The sequence below is a fragment of the Mirounga leonina genome, unplaced genomic scaffold (genome assembly GCF_011800145.1).
Source record: "Mirounga leonina isolate KUSES-001 unplaced genomic scaffold, KU_Mleo_1.0 Mir_165, whole genome shotgun sequence".
Lineage (NCBI taxonomy): Eukaryota > Metazoa > Chordata > Mammalia > Carnivora > Phocidae > Mirounga > Mirounga leonina.
In genome coordinates, this window is record NW_023270415.1 from 47,167,733 (window position 1) to 47,185,442 (window position 17,710).

The following is a 17,710-nucleotide window of genomic DNA, read 5'->3' on the forward strand; positions in this document are numbered from 1 at the left end:
GAGGCCCGGGAGCTGGAGGCCTGGGAGCTGGAAGCCCGGGAGCTGGAGGCCTGGGAGCTGGAGGCCCGAGAGCTGGAGGCTGGGGAGCTGGAGGCCGGGGAGCTGGAGGCACGCACACTGGCGGCAGGGCAGAGGAGCAGAGCGCCAGGGGTGCCTCACTTAGTGCTGTCTAACCTAGTTACGCTGATCACTTCTGACTCTTCATTCTGCCCACGGCCTGGAAAGCTACCCCCTCAGATGGCCTGGGATGCGTACAGCTCTGGGGACCAGCAGCCCGACCCCCGCCCCCAGGCAGAAGGAAAGTGTAGCCAGGGTATTTATATAAGGACTTTCCTACCATTGCTAGCCCTGGGGTACTACGCTATTCCCTACTGACTTCCTTAAACCTGCGCACCTTTTTATTAAATTCCTTTTATTAAGCTCTCCTCAGTTACCCAGCTGGAGTACGCTAATCTGTCCCTTCTGGGACCCTGCCTGATACAGTAGGAGGACAGTACCTGCCCCCCAGGACTGTTAGGGGAAGTAAATGAGCCAGCATTTGTGCCAAACCAGATAGCAGGTGCAGGAGAGTCAGTGCCCTTCCCCAGGGCATTTGCAGTCACCTCCCCCTCCCCACCCCCCCACCCCCCCACCCCCGCCAAGGGCCAGCAAACACCTGGACCAGCCTGGTGGGGGGCTGGTCCAGCAGCCCAGCTTCCATTCTTCCCCCAGCCTTGGCTAGTTTGCAATGGGAAACAATGCATACTAAATAATTTGAAGGTGGTGATTTTTTTTAATGGGAAAAGGGAACAAAACATTAAGTTCATTGAAAGCACAAACACAGGATCAGATAAGCATATATAATGGTTACTCATTTATCCTAAAAATATTGATTAAGCACCAGCCATAAACAAAAGATTTAGCAATGAATAATATAGACCTGGCCTCATTTTCTCCAGTAGCTCCCACTCCAGTAGAGGAACAGTGTTAAGCAAAGGGCACTAAGCATTCTTTTCCCTTTTACTTAAAATTGTGGCAGGAGGATAATGGTGGTGAGGGAAGTGACTTTTAATTGAGCACTTACTAGGTGCCAGGCACTGCACAACACATTTCATTCATGTTATCTCACTTAATCTCAACATGGGTTAGGCAGACCTATCTCCTTTTTGCAATAAGGAAGCTGAAACTCAGAGACATTATAGGACTTACCAAGGTCAATGACCATTCAAAAAAAAAACCATTTATTGAGCACCTACTATATGCCTTGTCCTGTCGCTGCTTTTCAAGAATGTACAGATAGTAGGAGAGATAGGTACATAAACAGATATTTCTCCAACAGTGGGTTATGTGCAGTGACAGTGAGATGTTCAAGGCGTTATGGGAGCACTTAGGAGGGATCCTCAACCCCACATGAGATGTCAGGAAAGACTTAGGGAGGGCAGCCTGGAGGATGTGAGGCCTCAACTGATTTTTTTATGGATAAGTTGGTAATGGCCAGGTTGGGGTAGGGTGGTAGGGAGAGAAGAAGGCCTCTCAGGCAGAGGGAGTGCCATAAGCAAAAACAAACAAACAAACAAACAAAACACACTGCAGAGAAGGGAGTGTGGACTAGGGGTTGTAGGTAGAGGCCAGGTCCTGGCAGAATTCTATTTGGTCTCAAGAAATGTAGATTACAAGTCCCATAGCTTACCCTCTAGGTAAAGAGCCCAAACAGGGGAGTAATACGGTTAGATCTGCATTTAGATAGATCACTCTGGCTATTAGATGGAGGACAAATTGGAGGTGGACTGGAAGGGGAGCAGGGACTTTTTAGGAGGCCATCAGTAGTCATCAAAGCAAGAGATCTTAAGGCTCCAAAAGAAGTCAGAGGTCCAAGTGATGGAGAGAGGCAACTGTTGGGAGAACTACTTAAAAAATCTCAGAATTTAATGACTGATTGGTGTTGAGATACCTGAGTTGGGGGAAGAGGGAAAAAGGGAGCATGAGAGAGTGAGAGAGAGAGACTCCCTCCTCATCCAGAAGAAAAACAAATTTGGGAGGCATGGTGGCTATTGTTTTGTCTGAGACCCTTTGCATCTCTCGTTCCCCTTTATTCTGATTACAGACCCCAAGAAGTGGAGCCATGATCCAACCTGGGTGGATCAAATTTGCTCCTGGAAACTTGAATCTGTGCAGTAGCCTTGTTGTTCTTGTTACCAGACACCAGGTTCAGTGATTCTCTTGCTTCTAGGAACTGTCTTGTAATCCTTCCAATTAGTTTCTTCCATGCACAGGCAAGTCAGGGTCTGTCCCTGTTACTTGCAACCAAAGAGCCCTGATGAAGAGAGGAATTCAGCCCCAGACCTGGTGAGTCTCAGGCCCATTTGCAGTTGCAAATCTCGGTATAACTTTTGACTCCCTAAAAACAGCCTATTGTTGGCCAGAAGACTTGCCTATAACAGAAACAGTCGATTAGCACCTGTTTTGTATGTTATATGTATTTACTGTATTCTTACAATAAAGTAACCTAGAGAAAAGAAAATGTTATTAGGAAAATCATAAGGAAGAAAAAATACATTTACAGTTCTGTACTGTCTTTATTGAAAAAAATCCACATACAAGGGGACCTGTGTACTTCAAACCTGTGTAGTTCAAGAGTCAACTGTAATTTAGCCTTGCCTCATCCATGATTTAATGCAAAATAATAATAATAATACTTATCCAACGCTTATTGAATTGCTTACTATATGCCAGACATCACTGTAAGTGTTTTTCATGTTATATAGGTTAAGATTAGATTCAACCATGAGTAAGTAATAAAGCCCCAAAATAGTGGTTTACCTAAAATAGTTGTTTCTCTGTCACGTAAAAGTACAGAAGTAGGTGGCCAATGACTGGTATAGTGGCTTTGCTCATGAAGTCCTCAGGGACACAGGCTCCATCCAGCTCACACCTCCACTATCCTTAAGAGTGTGGGCCTCATTCTCGTGTCCAACATGGCAGCCAGAATGCCAGACGTCACATCCACCATTGCAGGCAGCAGGTTGGAAAAAGGGACAAAAAAGAAAAAGGGAGCAAAGAGTACATACCAGCTGGCTCTTCCAGGGAGCAGCCACATAATATCTGCTTATATCCCGTTGGCCATAGTTACCTGGCCGTATACAGCTGCAAGGGAGGCTGAAAAGTATAGTCTTTATTCTGGGAGGCCACGTGCCTAGCTAGAAATTGGGAGTCATTACTGTGGAAAAATAGGAGAAAGGAGTATGGTGGGACAACAGCCTCTGTTTCAGATATATTCCCTCACTGAATCCTCATGACAATCCTATGAGATGATTAGTATTCTTCTGCTCATGTTACAGAGAGGGAAACTGAGGCTTAGAAAGGGTAACTGCCTTGGCCAAGGTACATAGCTAGGGTGAACTCAGGCGACCTCTGCTCTTCACCCCCATGCCACCCAACATCCGTGGGAGTGAGTCTGGCACCTCTGACTCGTGTATTCCCTCAGCTAAGCTCCCTTCTGTGCCCTCCCACTCCCTCCAGGGCCAAGTTCAGGCTTTGGCTGCTCCGTTCTTCCTCCTAGAAATTGTCCCCCGGTGGCAGCTCTGTCCTGGCTTCCAATGCCCAAGAGGCAGAGAAAGTCTAAGCAGCATCAGATACACACTCCAACTCAGCAGTTCAACACAGTGATTAAGAGCTTGGGCTCTTGAGTCCATCAGAGTGAGGTTCGAATCCTGTGTGACCTTGCTCAAGTCACTTGACCTTTCTGATCCCTCTTCTAGAAAAAGGGAGGTAGAGAGAACCTGCCATAGGACCATTACAAGGGACAAATGAAATCATGCACGTAAGTCCTCAGGCCACTGCTTGGCACATAGCAAGTGCCCAGTACAAGGAAGCTCCTGTGACTGTTCCTGCCTCCCAAACAGGAGAAACTTAGATACACCAGAGAGGAAGGACCTCACTGGAGGCCCTTTCCAGTAATGTCTCCCTCTCTCCTCTCAGGGATCTGCAGGCGCTGCTTGGGTACGTTCCTCTATGGTTCTGACCCTTTAGACATGGCCCCGACCAACCACTAGGAGCCACAAGCTTTGACTCCCTTGATCTGGAATACAAACTGGCCACCTAGGGAATCTGGTTAGTGGCGGAAATGCTACTATTTAACAGATGTGAAATATCATTCTTGGACACAAAGCAATGATGCTATCTGCCAAGGGGAATGATTTTTATTGTTACACAAAACATTTCCTATCAGAGCACATATAAATCCAGGGGACAGTTGCATTTTCAGAACAGATTACATACCTTTGGTGACTGAGCAAGGGACAGGGGACACCGGCCACATTATTTTAAAATTCACTAATGCTTTTACTGAATTTAAACAGAAACAAAAATCAGGAAGGAGAGAGAAAAAGAACACTTGTTTCAGAACAAAATGCCTTCTCAGGAGCAGAGCCTCCTGTGATGCTCGTTGTTTTACCCAGAAAGAACTGGGTTCTATTTGCTGGGCTGGGGACGATGCAGCAAAGCCCATGACCATGGCAAAGGCAGGGTTTCCTGGAGTTCTCCTTTCTGAATCTCCAAGGCGGCCAAGCTCCTGGGCTCCCCAGGTCTGCCCTCCCCTGCCCCCAGCTCCCCGCGGAGAGGCACACATGTGGACAGCCAAGCTGTTTTCCTCTCTTCATTCCTTGCAGTCCACTCTTTCTGCTCCCACCCTAATTGCCTCACGTCAGGGCTAGTGTTTAGTTCCCTGACGGTTTCCAGTGGGCCAGTGTCCTGTACCTCTTTTCTTTTTTTTTTTTTCTTTTTAAAAGATTTTATTTATTTATTTGAGAGAAAGTGAGCGTGAGCAAGACAGAGCACAAGCTGGGGGAGGGGTAAAGGGAGAAGCAGGCTCCCCGCTGAGCAGGGAATGTGCCTTTCCTTCCTTTGACTCTCTAAGCCCTTTGACCCAACTCCATCCTACCTTGAACTACATTGGTCTGTGTATGAGTCCTACTTGCTCTTTGCAGTTCAAAGAAGACAGGGGCCAAATCTTAATCATTGTTTTATATTACACAAAACCTTACACACCGCCTTATACCTGATTGGGTCTTTTTTTTTTTTTTAAGATTGTATTTATTTATTTGAGAGAGAGAGAGAGAGAAAACGAGTGTGGGGGGAGGGGCAGAAGGAGAGAGAGAGAGAAGCAGACTCCCCACTGAGAGGGAAGCCCAATGCGGGGCTCGATCCCAGGACCCTGAGATCACAACCAGAGCCGAAGGCAGACGCTTAACTGAGAGCCCAGGCGCCCCCTGATTGGTTCTTAATAAATGAGTTGAATGAATGTATAGATTATTCTTCATTGTCTATATACACAATGAATTACAATAAAATGAGCAGGTAGTCATATGTGGTTAAGTAACCATATCCCCAAACTGCTAGGTAAGAGGTCATTGTCAAGCCAGAGCATGAGGTGCCAAGCTACCGGTCTTTTTCCTGTTCAACATGACTATTGGCAACTTCAGTGGAACGGTCAGCATGCCCATTGCACCTGTGGATAACGTCATGGGAAACCAATAAACTAGATTAGAGAATCAAGAACCAAAAACATCTGTAGAGATAAGAACAATGGATGAAAATTTAACTTTAATAGATGAAGTTCTGAATATCAGTTCAAAAGTGGGCAAAAGGAAAGAATGGAAGAAAATTCACTTAATCAAAGATTATATTTTTAAAAGGCTTGAGGATTTTATTTGACTGGAAGCCCAGGATGAGTCAAGACTATGATATGATGGCCAAAAAATGTTAGTGCAATTTTGGGCTGAATAAATTTACTCACCAACTACTTACTCAGTGCCTACTAAGTGTTCAGTGTTGTGTGAGAGACAAGGATGAGGAAGGTGTAGCCCCTGCTTTGAAGCTTACAAAGACATGGCACGTATTCTCCTTACAGCACAAGGCAGACAGCATTTGGTGCTGCAGGAGCAAAGAGGTGGGAAACTTGGCACACGTGTGACCCAAAGTGAGTGGCTGAGTTTAGCTTGAGTTTGGGCTTGTGAAGAGCATGGAACAATAAGGTGTGTGTGGGGGAGGTACAGTACCAATCTGTAGGCCCTTAGTGCCAGGCTATGGAGATTGGGATTTATGTGAAGAGGGACAACTGAAGGATTTTGCAGGGAAAAAAAAAATCAGTGTTTTAGGAAGATTTCTTTGGAAGCAGTCTGGTGGGCAGATCAGTGTGGGGAGACACAACAGTTTAGAATTGGAGGCATCTCTTTAGAGACTGTCCTGTTGAACGTCTTCATTTTGAAGGAGGAGAAACTGGGGCCGGAGGTACAGATCATGTACTTAAAGCCACAGAACTAGCAGAGGTACGGCAAAAGCAGAATCCAGGACTGGTAGCTCCTTTGTCGGGGACTGACAACAATAGCGATTAAACCTTGTATAGCTATTGCAGTTTAGGAAAGCATTTCTGGAGGGACTTGGGGCAAGGAAACCAGTTAAGGGACTAGGTTCACAATCAAGTAAAAAATATTGAGTCGTGGGAGTAGAAAGAGGGTGAGCTGTGACAGAAATTGCTTGGATGCTGGGAGTTGGGAGGGAAGGAGGAAAGGCAAAGACGGCTGAACTGGGGGGCCTGGGAGACAAGCAGGACAGCAGTGGGACTGATGGACATTGGGAGTGCAATGGTGAGAAACAGGTTGGAGGAGTCCCACTTTGGGTCCCATTTTAATAAAAGAGGCACTGACAGCTGGACTGTGTTCGGAAGAGGGTACTGAGAGCACATCACAGGGAGGAGTGCTGGAACTGCTTAGTCTGGAGAAATCTACATTGTCTGCAAAGAGTGGAGCTGAGATTGAAGGAGGGATGCGGTAGCTGGCTTCCCATATCTGGAGGGCTTCTGGAAGTTTGTGAGATTGCCTCCCACTTAGCATGACACCAGGCGAAGGCAGCTATGCAGGAAAAGGCATGGAGAGGGCATGGACCAAATCATCTCTGCTCTATGAAGCAACGCAGCAAGAAGGAACAAAGGCTTTGGAGTCACACAGACCTGGGTTCTAGGCTCAGCTAGGAGCTGTGTGATGTTGGGCAAGTTGCTGGACCTCTCTGTGCCTCAGTTTCCTCTTGTCCATAATATAAAGAAGCTAGATTGGAAGACTTCAAAGCTCTAGCCTAGACATAAAATTTCTTAAAAAGAAAAGGTGGCTGATGTGCATAAAGTAAATGGGTGGAAACTTTAGGGTTGTCTGACTTGGATTCGGCTCCTGACACTGTACTAATATTGGTGCTTGAGTGCGAACAGCCGGCCTGCTTCTGTTGTACTCCATGATGGCATATAATGATGGAACGGAGCTGACATGTTCACAAAAAGCACTTTTCTCTGTGGGTAGGAGTGGGAAATAGTCCCACTTAGCTGATATCACTAATTTTTAAAGAAAACCATATGAGCTAAAGAGAACTGAAGATGGATGTGGGAGCTATGAGTCAAGCACTGAATTTCAACTGCCTTAATTTTACATTATAAATGACACCATTTTAAAGTCTCTTAGATTTTAGATTTTATAAAACTTGTGGTTTTTCTTTAAAAGAGCTCATCCAGATACATGTCAATACATGTTAAAAATACTGAACATTTGCTCCCATCTTGAAGAATCCTTTAAACAATGATTGTGCTCTTAGCTATTTTCAATATAAAATCCATTTTCTGGCAGTCTTATAAACTGAGAACTACTTTCTGTGCAAACTACCTTCTTCCAACAAAAAACAGTTCTGGCTACCCTTATAGAATTTAAAAAATTCCTTTTCAAGTTCTTTTGTAAGGCATAAAGTTGCCTAAAAACATGCAGCATTTCCACTAGAAATGAAATATTCAGAAGGCTTCTGGATAAGCAAAATTTAGATATAGTTCCTTAAATCTTAAATATCTAATTATTAAATAGCAGAAATGAGAGACTTGTTTTCCTTTACTGTGGTAGATTCGAAGTGACTTTAAACATTTTCAGGTAGAGAACTCAAATATAAGACCCGGAGATTATATAAGAAAGATCCCTGCTTGCCATCCTTACCTCAGGGCAAAACAAGACCCAGAGGCAGAATGGAATTTCAAAGCCTGACATAGAGGATTGTGAAAAAGAGTTCTATCAAATCAAAGTCGAGGGCAATCTCAGGACTGTGGCAGGAAGAAAAGAACATTGTTAAAAATAGACACTCATTCTCTTTTAACCACGGACAGTTCTTGAACATCTTACATTAGCAACACAGATCGGACCCAGTTTTAGTTCCTTCTCTGTCACGTAACCATTCCTAGCTCGGTTTTTGCATCACCAAAACGGGGGGGCTGGGCTGGGGGGGGTTCTTCTTCACCATCAGGGTGAGCCTGCGGGCCGGCGGACAGGAGACAATGCACGGGAGGTGCTCTGTAAGGCACACAGCACTTCAAATACAGGGCTCTCCTGTCACCTGCAGGGACCGGCTGCCCACGGGGGACGCTAACACCTGGAAAGGCCCGAGGACCATGCGCTGCCAGTTTCCAAACTGCAAGTGGCAGTCAGTTTGAAAGAGCATTAGTTAAGGGGGAAAAAATCCGTTCTGCACATCGCGACTGCGATATGCTGCGATTTCTTGGCACAGAGCTCCGGCTTCAACTAATTAAAGTGCCACAGAGGTAGAAGAACGTGCGACCCGAGATCTGCCCTGTGGACCTAAAGGACAGAATTGTCTCCAGCTTTTTTTTTTTTTTTTTGTAATAGAAAGCAGCATTCTCTTTGTTTAAAAAAGTCGAGTGGGGGAGGGGACCGAACGTATGTGGGTTTGCTCAAATGCTCCAGAAAACTGTTCTCCGCAGCTGGAGGAACGAAAGGGAGGGGCACTAAGGAAAGAGCATGCTACATGTAAAGGTACAGCAAAGCGACCAGCCACTGATTGAAAATGCTTTGGTGCCAAAGGATGCATGGAAGGACAGGATCGCAGAATATGCGGTTAGGGCAGAGGTGCCTGTAAAAACGGGTTTCTCCTTTTATTTTTTTTTTAATTTTTTTTTAAAAGATTTTATTTATTTATTCATGAGAGACAGAGAGAGAAGCAGGCTCCCTGCCGAGCAGGGAGCCCGATGCGGGACTCGATCCCAGGACCCTGGGATCATGACCTGAGCCGAAGGCAGACGCTTAACCATCTGAGCCACCATTAAAACCATTAAAAGGGTTTCTCCTTTTAATCAGCTTTGTGCCTCAGAGCATCTTCTTCCTCCAGTTTCTGCCCATTACTTCCCGCCCAGAATTTTGTTTGTGGTTCTTGTGATGACCGAAAGAGGTTGTGGGCCGGCTCTGATTGGGCGTCGGTTAGTGACTCTGCTCCCCTTCAAGGCCACCTCACACACCAGGGCCCAGGTCCCCGGGAGGGGCAGCCCCAGGGTGAGTGGTAGAGGGGTGATGCCCTCTAAAGGAAGGCCAGGGAGAGCACAAGGCTTTTTGATGGTGACTTCGATACTCGAAGCCAGATGTCTGTCGTTCTTTGCATGAGATAATGATTCCTCCCTTCCTGAGTCACCCACTCCCCCTTCTTAAATGTTATATTTTCCAGGAATATTCTGGAGAGACTACTTGTTGTTCTCCAGTGTCTGCTCTCTTCCTCTCTTAATAGAATCTCAATTTTTGCTGGTTACCCAAAATAAAGACATTTCCCAGCCTTCTTTGTGGCTGGTGTGTGTGTGTGCGTGTGCGTGTGTGCGTGTGTAAATGTGAGGTGCAGCTTCTGGGGAGGGCATACCCTACCTCTCCTGCTTGGCCTGAGGATGGTGGCTGCTGGGAGCCATCTGGACCCCGCGGGTGAGGGCCCACCTGCTGAAGATGATGAAGCAGTAAGACGAGAGGGGCCTGGGTCCATGACACCGTGGAATCACCTCACTAATCCTAGGCAGCAGACCTTCAAACTGTTAGGTAAGAGAAATAAACTTTGATATTGTTTCAGTCATTGATACTGTAGGTTTCTGTTAGATACAGCTGAACCCGTAGTCCCATGAACCCACTTTCGGACTCAACTTTACCTTCTTACTCTGATTTGTACTCAGAGAATTCATTGAACTTTGTCTACGTCTGAGGTAAAGGCATTTTTGAAGGACCCAGCAGCCCTTCAATAAATCTGGTTTCTTCAAAAATATTCCAGAAAATTGGGGCGCCTGGGTGGCTCAGTTGGTTAAGCGACTGCCTTCGGCTCAGGTCATGATCCTGGAGTCCCAGGATCGAGCCCCACATCTGGCTCCCTGCTCAGCAGGGAGTCTGCTTCTCCCTCTGACCCTCTCCCCTCTCGTGTTCTCTCTCTCATTCTCTCTCTCTCTCAAATAAATAAAATCTTAATAAATAAATAAATAAATAAATAAATAAATAAATAAACAAACAAACAAAAAACCCTGGGCGCCTGGGTGGCTCAGTTGGTTAAGCGACTGCCTTCGGCTCAGGTCATGATCCTGGAGTCCCGGGATCGAGTCCCGCATCGGGCTCCCTGCTCGGCGGGGAGTCTGCTTCTCCCTCTGACCCTCCTCCCTCTCATTCTCTCTGTCTCAAATAAATAAATAAAATCTTAAAAAAAAAAAAATATTCCAGAAAATTTATGTGATTGGAAAATAGGGCTACTTAGTAGTGATGAAAATGTTATTATTATTATTATTTAAAGATTTTATTTATTTATTTATTAAAGAGAGAATGAGAGAGAGAGCATGAGAGCGGGGAGGGTCAGAGGGAGAAGCAGACTCCCCGCTGAGCAGGGAGCCCGACGCGGGACTCAATCCCGGGACTCCAGGATCATGACCTGAGCCGAAGGCAGTTGCTTAACCAACTGAGCCACCCAGGCGCCCCTATTTTTATTATTTTTAAAACAGGAGATTCTTTGGAAAGCAAACATCTCCAAAATGGGAGTCTTCAGCTAAGTCTGCAGAATATGCTCAGAACCTGTGTGTCATTAGGAGGAGGTGAGCTTGTGCAGACCGAGAACACAGACGCACATGGCACAACAGCAGGCTGGGCCCTGGAAATCTACGGGGGGAGAAACACTGTTCAGCTCTTGCTAAGACGGTTCTCTATTATCTGTGTGAGTCACCAGAATTAAAGCTGAACAACAACAGCTGAAGTTGCACTAAGAGCCCAATAAGCCAAGGTCTGTTACATATTACTGCACAACCTTACAGGGAGAGGGTGAGGTTTTCAAGTTGTAATGTGGAAGATTGTGTGTTGGGCTATTCCAAGCCCCCCACCATCCCCAATATATATATACATGTGTCTGTGTGCATCTCTGTGTGGTCAAGAAAATTAATAAATATATTTTCTACAGGAATCTACATAGTGTTCTCTTTTAACCGTATTTGTTTCATCCTAATTCTGAGGACACGATCTTTGATGAAGAGGAATATATATATATATACACATTCCTTGGTTAGAGTATAACATCACTTTGGATAAAATTCTTTACATAAATTCATTTTCGTAATAAAGTTTCACAACTATAGCTTTCAAAGAATCTGAGTACTAGAAAGACTAGAGGTCCCTTTGGATGTGTTCAAGCAGCTGTAAATTCACATAAACTGAGTAATAACTCGGTCCACACTTCATCATGGAATGTGAGGTGATTTTGTGTGATCTTGTCAGATGTAGAGATAACCTCCATCTCCAGCACCCCCTGATCTACCCAAATAGGAACGGTCTACTCTTCCCACTGATTCCTTTATTAAAGTCGCACAAACTGTCTTTTTAATTAAGCATTCTATAATTTTTCCAGGAAACAGACTCAAACTTATTGGCTTGTATTGTCCATGAGTCACCGTCTGGACAATTGGGCTGACATTTCCTTGATTCCTGTCTTTGGGCACTCTCCTTTCTCATTCTCTGTAAGAACTTAACGGCTATTCAGTTCTATCTGCAAATCTTTGCAGTGCCCTGAAAGCAAGTTTTTGGGGCCAAAAGACATAAATCTATTTTGTACAGCTACATATATAGTGCTCTCTTTTAGCCAGATTTGTTTCATCCTAAGAGCTATCTTTGATGGAGAGGAAATGAAAAGGAGTTATTTGTTGATTTAAAGGTATCATGGAGAATTGAGTCTTTGAAGAAGTGTTATACTTTTCTAATGTTTAAACAGGGGTGGTTCTCCACCCTGGCCTTACATCAGAACCGCTGAGAAAGATGAAGGCAAAACAAAACAGGAAAAAAAAAAAAAAAGGCCTGGGTCCTACCCCGGACATCCTGACTTAATTGGTCTGGGGTGGGGCCTGGGCATTTGTATTTTTCTAATGTGTAGAATTGAGAATCACTGCAAATCTAACCATTAGAAAAGTTACGACTTTTTTTTTTTAAGGCTTTGTTCCATAGGAAATCTTGTCTGCTGTCCCATTAAGTTGCAGCCCAGCTGTGGTAGACAAAAAGAAATATTCAGGCTGTAAGCCACATATTCATGGGGGCCTTGAGCAAGAAGAGGCGGGGGCAGACTACGTAGCTCCGTGGTTCAGAAGCTCTATTTTGGGATAGAATCATCTAAGGACCATGTTTGAAATACAGATTCCTGGAGCTCCATCCACGCTTAGGTATTCTGAATTGGTTGGGGACAGAAGGAAGGCGGGGACAACCAGGAATCTGCATTTGTTACCTGTAGGCCAAGCAAAGCTGATGCTACAGCCTTAGCCAATGGCACACGGCGCTGCCTCGTAACAGGCACGGACCGTAGTTTGATATATTCAGAGCAGAACTTCTAGGTGTTAGATGTGACCCTGACAGGCCAGCGATGGCTTGGAGCTCAGCAGATCCAAAAGGAAAAGCCTGATCCTGGACTACAGAAACGGATCCTGATGAGACCATGTTTACGGAAGGTCCCCATCATGTCCAGGTTGTGTCTTTGCCAATCCCTCCACAGTGGTGTCCTGCAATGTCTTGTCAGCTGTTGTCTTTACATCATGCCTCTTTGTTTTTTAGACATTTTTTATTTAAATTCAATTAACATATAGTGTATTATTAGTTTCAGAGGTTGAGTTCAGTGATTCATCGGTCTTATATAACACCCAGTGCTCATCACATCATGTGCCCTCCTTCATGTCCATCACGCAGTTACCCCATCCTCCCCTCCAGCAAGCCTCAGTTTGTTTTCTGTGATTAAGAGTCTCTTATGGTTTGTTTCCCTCTCTGATTTCATCTTGTTTTATTTTTTTCCTCTCTTCCCCTATGATCCTGTTTTCTTAAATTCCACATATGAGTGAGATCGTATGATAATTGTCTTTCTCTGATTGACTTACTTCACTCAGCATAATCCCCTCTAGTTTCATCCACGTTGTTGCAAATGGCAAGATTTCATTCTTTTTGATGGCTGAGTAGTATTCCATTGTGTATATATACCACATCTTCTTTATCCACTCATCTGTCGGACATCTGGGCTCTTTCCATAGTTTATGCCCCTCCTTTCTTAACCTTTGCCCTCCAAACACAATTTCTAAGTACTGACTGGCCCTAGTTGGAAAACCTCAGCTTCCATGGCTTCCACCTTCCTGCAAGCTCCAGTTCTTACCAGTGTCTCCCAGTTGGGAGAGAGTTCCATCACTGGTCCAGGGCCTCTGAGGCACCCCAGTGATTTGTTCTCATGTCAGTCATGTGACCACGTGACTGAACTGCCTTTCGGAAGGCTCTGTCTCTCTTACTCCATGGTCCCTTCTAGTTTCTGGCCATGAAATCCTACCCAGGGTCTTCTAAACTTTTTGCAGGGTGCGCCTCATTCAAGCTAAGCCTCCCAGAGTCCAGAGCTGGACTCCATCCTGCCTTGGAGCCAAGTTCTCTGCTTACCCAGGCTCTCTCTGCTAGCATCTGGGCACAGCTTTTTCTCTTCTTGTTTTCACACCATTTGCCCACTGTCAGTCTTAATACCTTTCAACCTGGAACTGTGAACTCTGTAAGGATACATTTTTCCTTCTAGGAGAGAAGTATATCTAGATAGTCTACTGTCATTTTTCATTCAGCATCTCAGAGATGAAATTATCAACACATCAAAAATTTACCAAATGCACTCTTTTAGCAGAGCATTCTAGTAAAGGCTCAGACAACTGAAACACACTTTTATTTCAACCACATCTTGCCTCTTTCTGGAATCAGGATTAGGAAACCACGGCCTACAGATGCGGGTAGTGGCCTGTGGTCTCTAAGTTTCATATAACCCCCACAGAGAAGTCACTTCTGATCGCTTACTTCACTTCTAATTTTTGGACATGTACCGCTCCTCTACCACCTCTTATATATATTAGGGCTTCCATATTCCAGGCCTTAGCCCTGTTTCTGGGGCACCTGGGAAATTCCAGGAGCTAACATCTCAAATTCTCTTTGCCTGATACAATCTCCTAACTTGAAATCCCATATATCGTTCCGTATTTCCCATTTTTCCAGGAAATGAAAGGATCCTCCAATTGCTCTACGCCTGTGTCACACACATTTTCTTACGAATACCAAGGTTTACGGTTTCACCTGAGCCGTTCATTTTCTCGCTCTCTCAAATCACAGCATAGACTCCTTGGTGAAATGATCAAATCTCTGACAAGCACATGTTTCCAGATCTTCTTAGGTGAACTTTGGCTCTTGCTAGAAGTCCATTGTTCTGGCATAGCAGCTGTTCCCCAGGTCATCTGCCCATCAGAGACAATCAAGAGTTTGGGAAACCCTTGCGAAAGTGACAAGAAAGGATTTCTGGCTCACGACCTTCTGTGCTGTGGATAGCCAGCTACCTCGACTGGCAGTATGCGGTGCGGCCAGGTCTCAGAGGACCTTGTTCCTTGTTTCAGTGCCCGTCTTAATGTTCCCAAGGCCCAAATGCCGACCTGGCCCTTCCCCTAGTTGCTGCCATCATGTGCTGAGGAAGGAGAATGCTCCCTCTTGCTGTTACAGATCTTTATTGAAGTCCTCCGAGGCTGGCCTCGCTCACGTTCTCATTCAGCACTCGCAGAGGAGCTTCCGATTCATCACATCAGAGCTAGGTCGGAGACATGTGACTGACACCACTCAGGACCACCTCCAAGGACTCCCACCTGCTCACGGTCACCCCCAACTGTCCTGAGCTGGCAGGAGACCATGCCGACCCAGCCATCTCTACCCAGTGGCTGGGGGCAGGTTCTGTTCTTCCTTTTTGAGAATCTAATCTCAGCAAAGTGGGATGCAGACTACTAGTCCCAATGTTCTTTTTACAACTTGTTCCATTTTATCTTATTTAAAGATTCCATTTTTAAGTAATCTCTACAGCCAATATGGGGCTTGAACTTACAACCCCAAGATCAAGAGTCACATGCTCCAACAACTGAGCCCGCCAGGAGCCCCCAGATTGTTCCATTTTAAAACAAACAAATATTTAAGATTCCCTGGGACTCCACATCCTCCTCCAGTGATTAGCCCATCTCTCAGTTCCCTTCACAAAAGAACTCTTGAAATGGGCGCTCTACCCCTGCTGTTTTTACCTTCCTTCTTTAGCCCGTTTTTGGCTTCCATTGTCACTACTCACTTGAAGCTGATCTTGATAAGATCACCAATATGCCCACATGCCACCAAGACTTTGCTAGTTTCCTCTGACCGGCCCTCCTCTCTGAGACCCTTACTGGTGAGTGCCCACTCCCTGAAGCACCCTCCTCTCTGAGCTGTTGGACTTCCTCCTCCCCTGGTTCTTCTCTCCTTTCCTGACTCCTTTTCCTCTACTTCATCTGAATGTTGGGTTCCTTGGGGCTCCTCTCTTTTCTAAGTGATCTCACCCAGTCCTATAGTTCTAAAAACCTTCTTCACGTTGACAACTCTGTAATTTGTATCTCCAGCCTAACCTCTCCCCAAGAATCGTTTTTGCAGGTGGACACATATGCTTCAAGTACAACGTACTGGACATTGCCAGTTGGCTGATGGGCATCCCAAACCTGTCCAGAGGTGAGGTCTTAACTTCCCGGCATCTCATCCCCAAATTCTTCCCTCGCCTGCTTCCCTATTAGATCAGTGTACCGCATCACTATCTACCCAGCTGACAAAGCCGGAAACCCGACAGCTTTGATTCTTCCTTTTCTTTCATCCACAGAAAAGCCATCAGCAAGCCCAGTCAGTTCTACCTCTAAAATAGCTTTTAAATCAGCCCATTTGTCTACTGACACCACCCAGGTCCAAGTCTCCATTGCCATTCCCTGGGACTGCTGTTAGCCTAATCTTCTCCCACTACCACGCTTGCCGCCTTCCAGATGATTGTCCACACAGCAAGAAGGGAGCTCCTGACAAAAGGTAAATCGGGTCACATCCCTCCCCTGCTCAGAACAACTCCAATTCTTCCCACTGCATTTGAAAGAAAGTCCAAAAGCATCACCATAGCTGACAAAGCCTTGCCTTATCTAGCTCCTGCTCACCTCCAAACCTCACCCCCTGCCGCCCCATCCCTAATGTTCCCTGTACGCCAGCATATGGGCCCTTCCCATTCCTACAACAGGCTAAGCCCTTTCCTGCCTCAGGGCCTCTGTACTTACCGTTTCCTCAGCCAGGCCCAGGTTACCTGGCCTCCGGAGAGGAATCTGATGGCCACCCTTTCTGGGGAAGGACACCCCCATGGTACATTCACCGTGCCCTACCTGTCTGCCCAGCAGACTACAAACCACACGAAGGCAAGGACCCTTCTATCAACCCTGCTTAGGGCTGCACCCCCAGTGCCTGACCTAAGTAATTAGTACTGAATGATGATCTAGAGGTGGGTGTTGGGGCCTATAGATTCCTAAGGACCTACATCCATATGCCACAGCTCCCCAGGAAGGTGTGCAGTTGAGGATCCGCAGCACCGTGAATGTGTGCCGCGCCCCTCTCCTAGGCCATGGGAACCTAGCGGACAGCCCGTTGTGGCCCCCTTGGATCCAGCGGTCTTCCTGCTGAGGCCAGCCTCCTCCCGCTGCCAGCACAGCAGGGGCAGAGGGCTGGCCCAGCCCGGCCCTGCACGGGGCTCCTCTACTGGGCGCCTTCTGCTTGGGGACACCCCGCGGGCCGGGCAGCTCTCAGAACTGGCCTGCGGTCTGCCGCTTCCTCCCTTCACAGGCGTGAGAACTGCATGGTGCTCGGGAGGCTTGCCAGGCCTATTCCCACTCTCTCCCTTTATCCTTCACAGTCATGTCCCCTCATCTGTCACACTTGCAATCCGGTTTGGGCATCAGTGTCCCAGGGGCCCCTTTAGAGCCATCAAATACTGACACTATAAGCCGTGGTCCAGAAAAACAAACTCTTGTCTGACACTGTGTATAAAGTCATCTGCTCACTTCCGGTACCTCTTCCAGGCTTGACCTTCAACTCCGAGAGATGAAACTTCTGGTTTACCATCTAGGGCTCCAGATCACTAGAGACACATTCCAGATTTCATTTAACGTATTTGTTCCCACAGGCGCGTGCAGACAAGGTCAATTCTGCACACCTCGGGCCCGTGCTCCCGAAAGGCAGCTTCAAGTTCCTGCTCAGGCATCTGCAAATCCCTCAATAAAGGAAGTCACCGGCTACTCCCACTTGTTTGGTACCACTGGCATTATCTTTGCAGCTACCGGTGACTCGATGCTTCGCTAATTTCGCAGAGAATAAAACCTACTCTCTTGAGAGGGAGAACCACATTTGATTTTATAACTTGTATATGTGGCACTTTTCCACCTTGTCTGGCTGAAAAATCAGTATTCCGTCCCACTTCTGTGTAAGCCACATGAACACCAATTGTCTGCTTCGTCCATTACTGTATCCCATAAAGGCGCTCAGTAACTGTTGAGCAAACTGTCCTA

The 17,710-nt window shown here is 46.2% G+C and overlaps 1 long non-coding RNA gene across 2 annotated transcripts in view; it reads right to left on the minus strand.

The window, feature by feature from the left end:
• Positions 1-17,710, minus strand: part of LOC118015080 — a 38,603-nt gene that overhangs the window by 7,253 nt on the left and 13,640 nt on the right. Inside the window, exon 2 of one of the 2 annotated variants that reach the window (XR_004680519.1) lies at positions 9,705-9,862. This is a non-coding gene — a long non-coding RNA (uncharacterized LOC118015080). Of the gene's footprint in view, positions 1-9,704; positions 10,086-17,710 lie in introns of those variants that run through there. The other variant, XR_004680518.1, reaches the window with a different exon arrangement.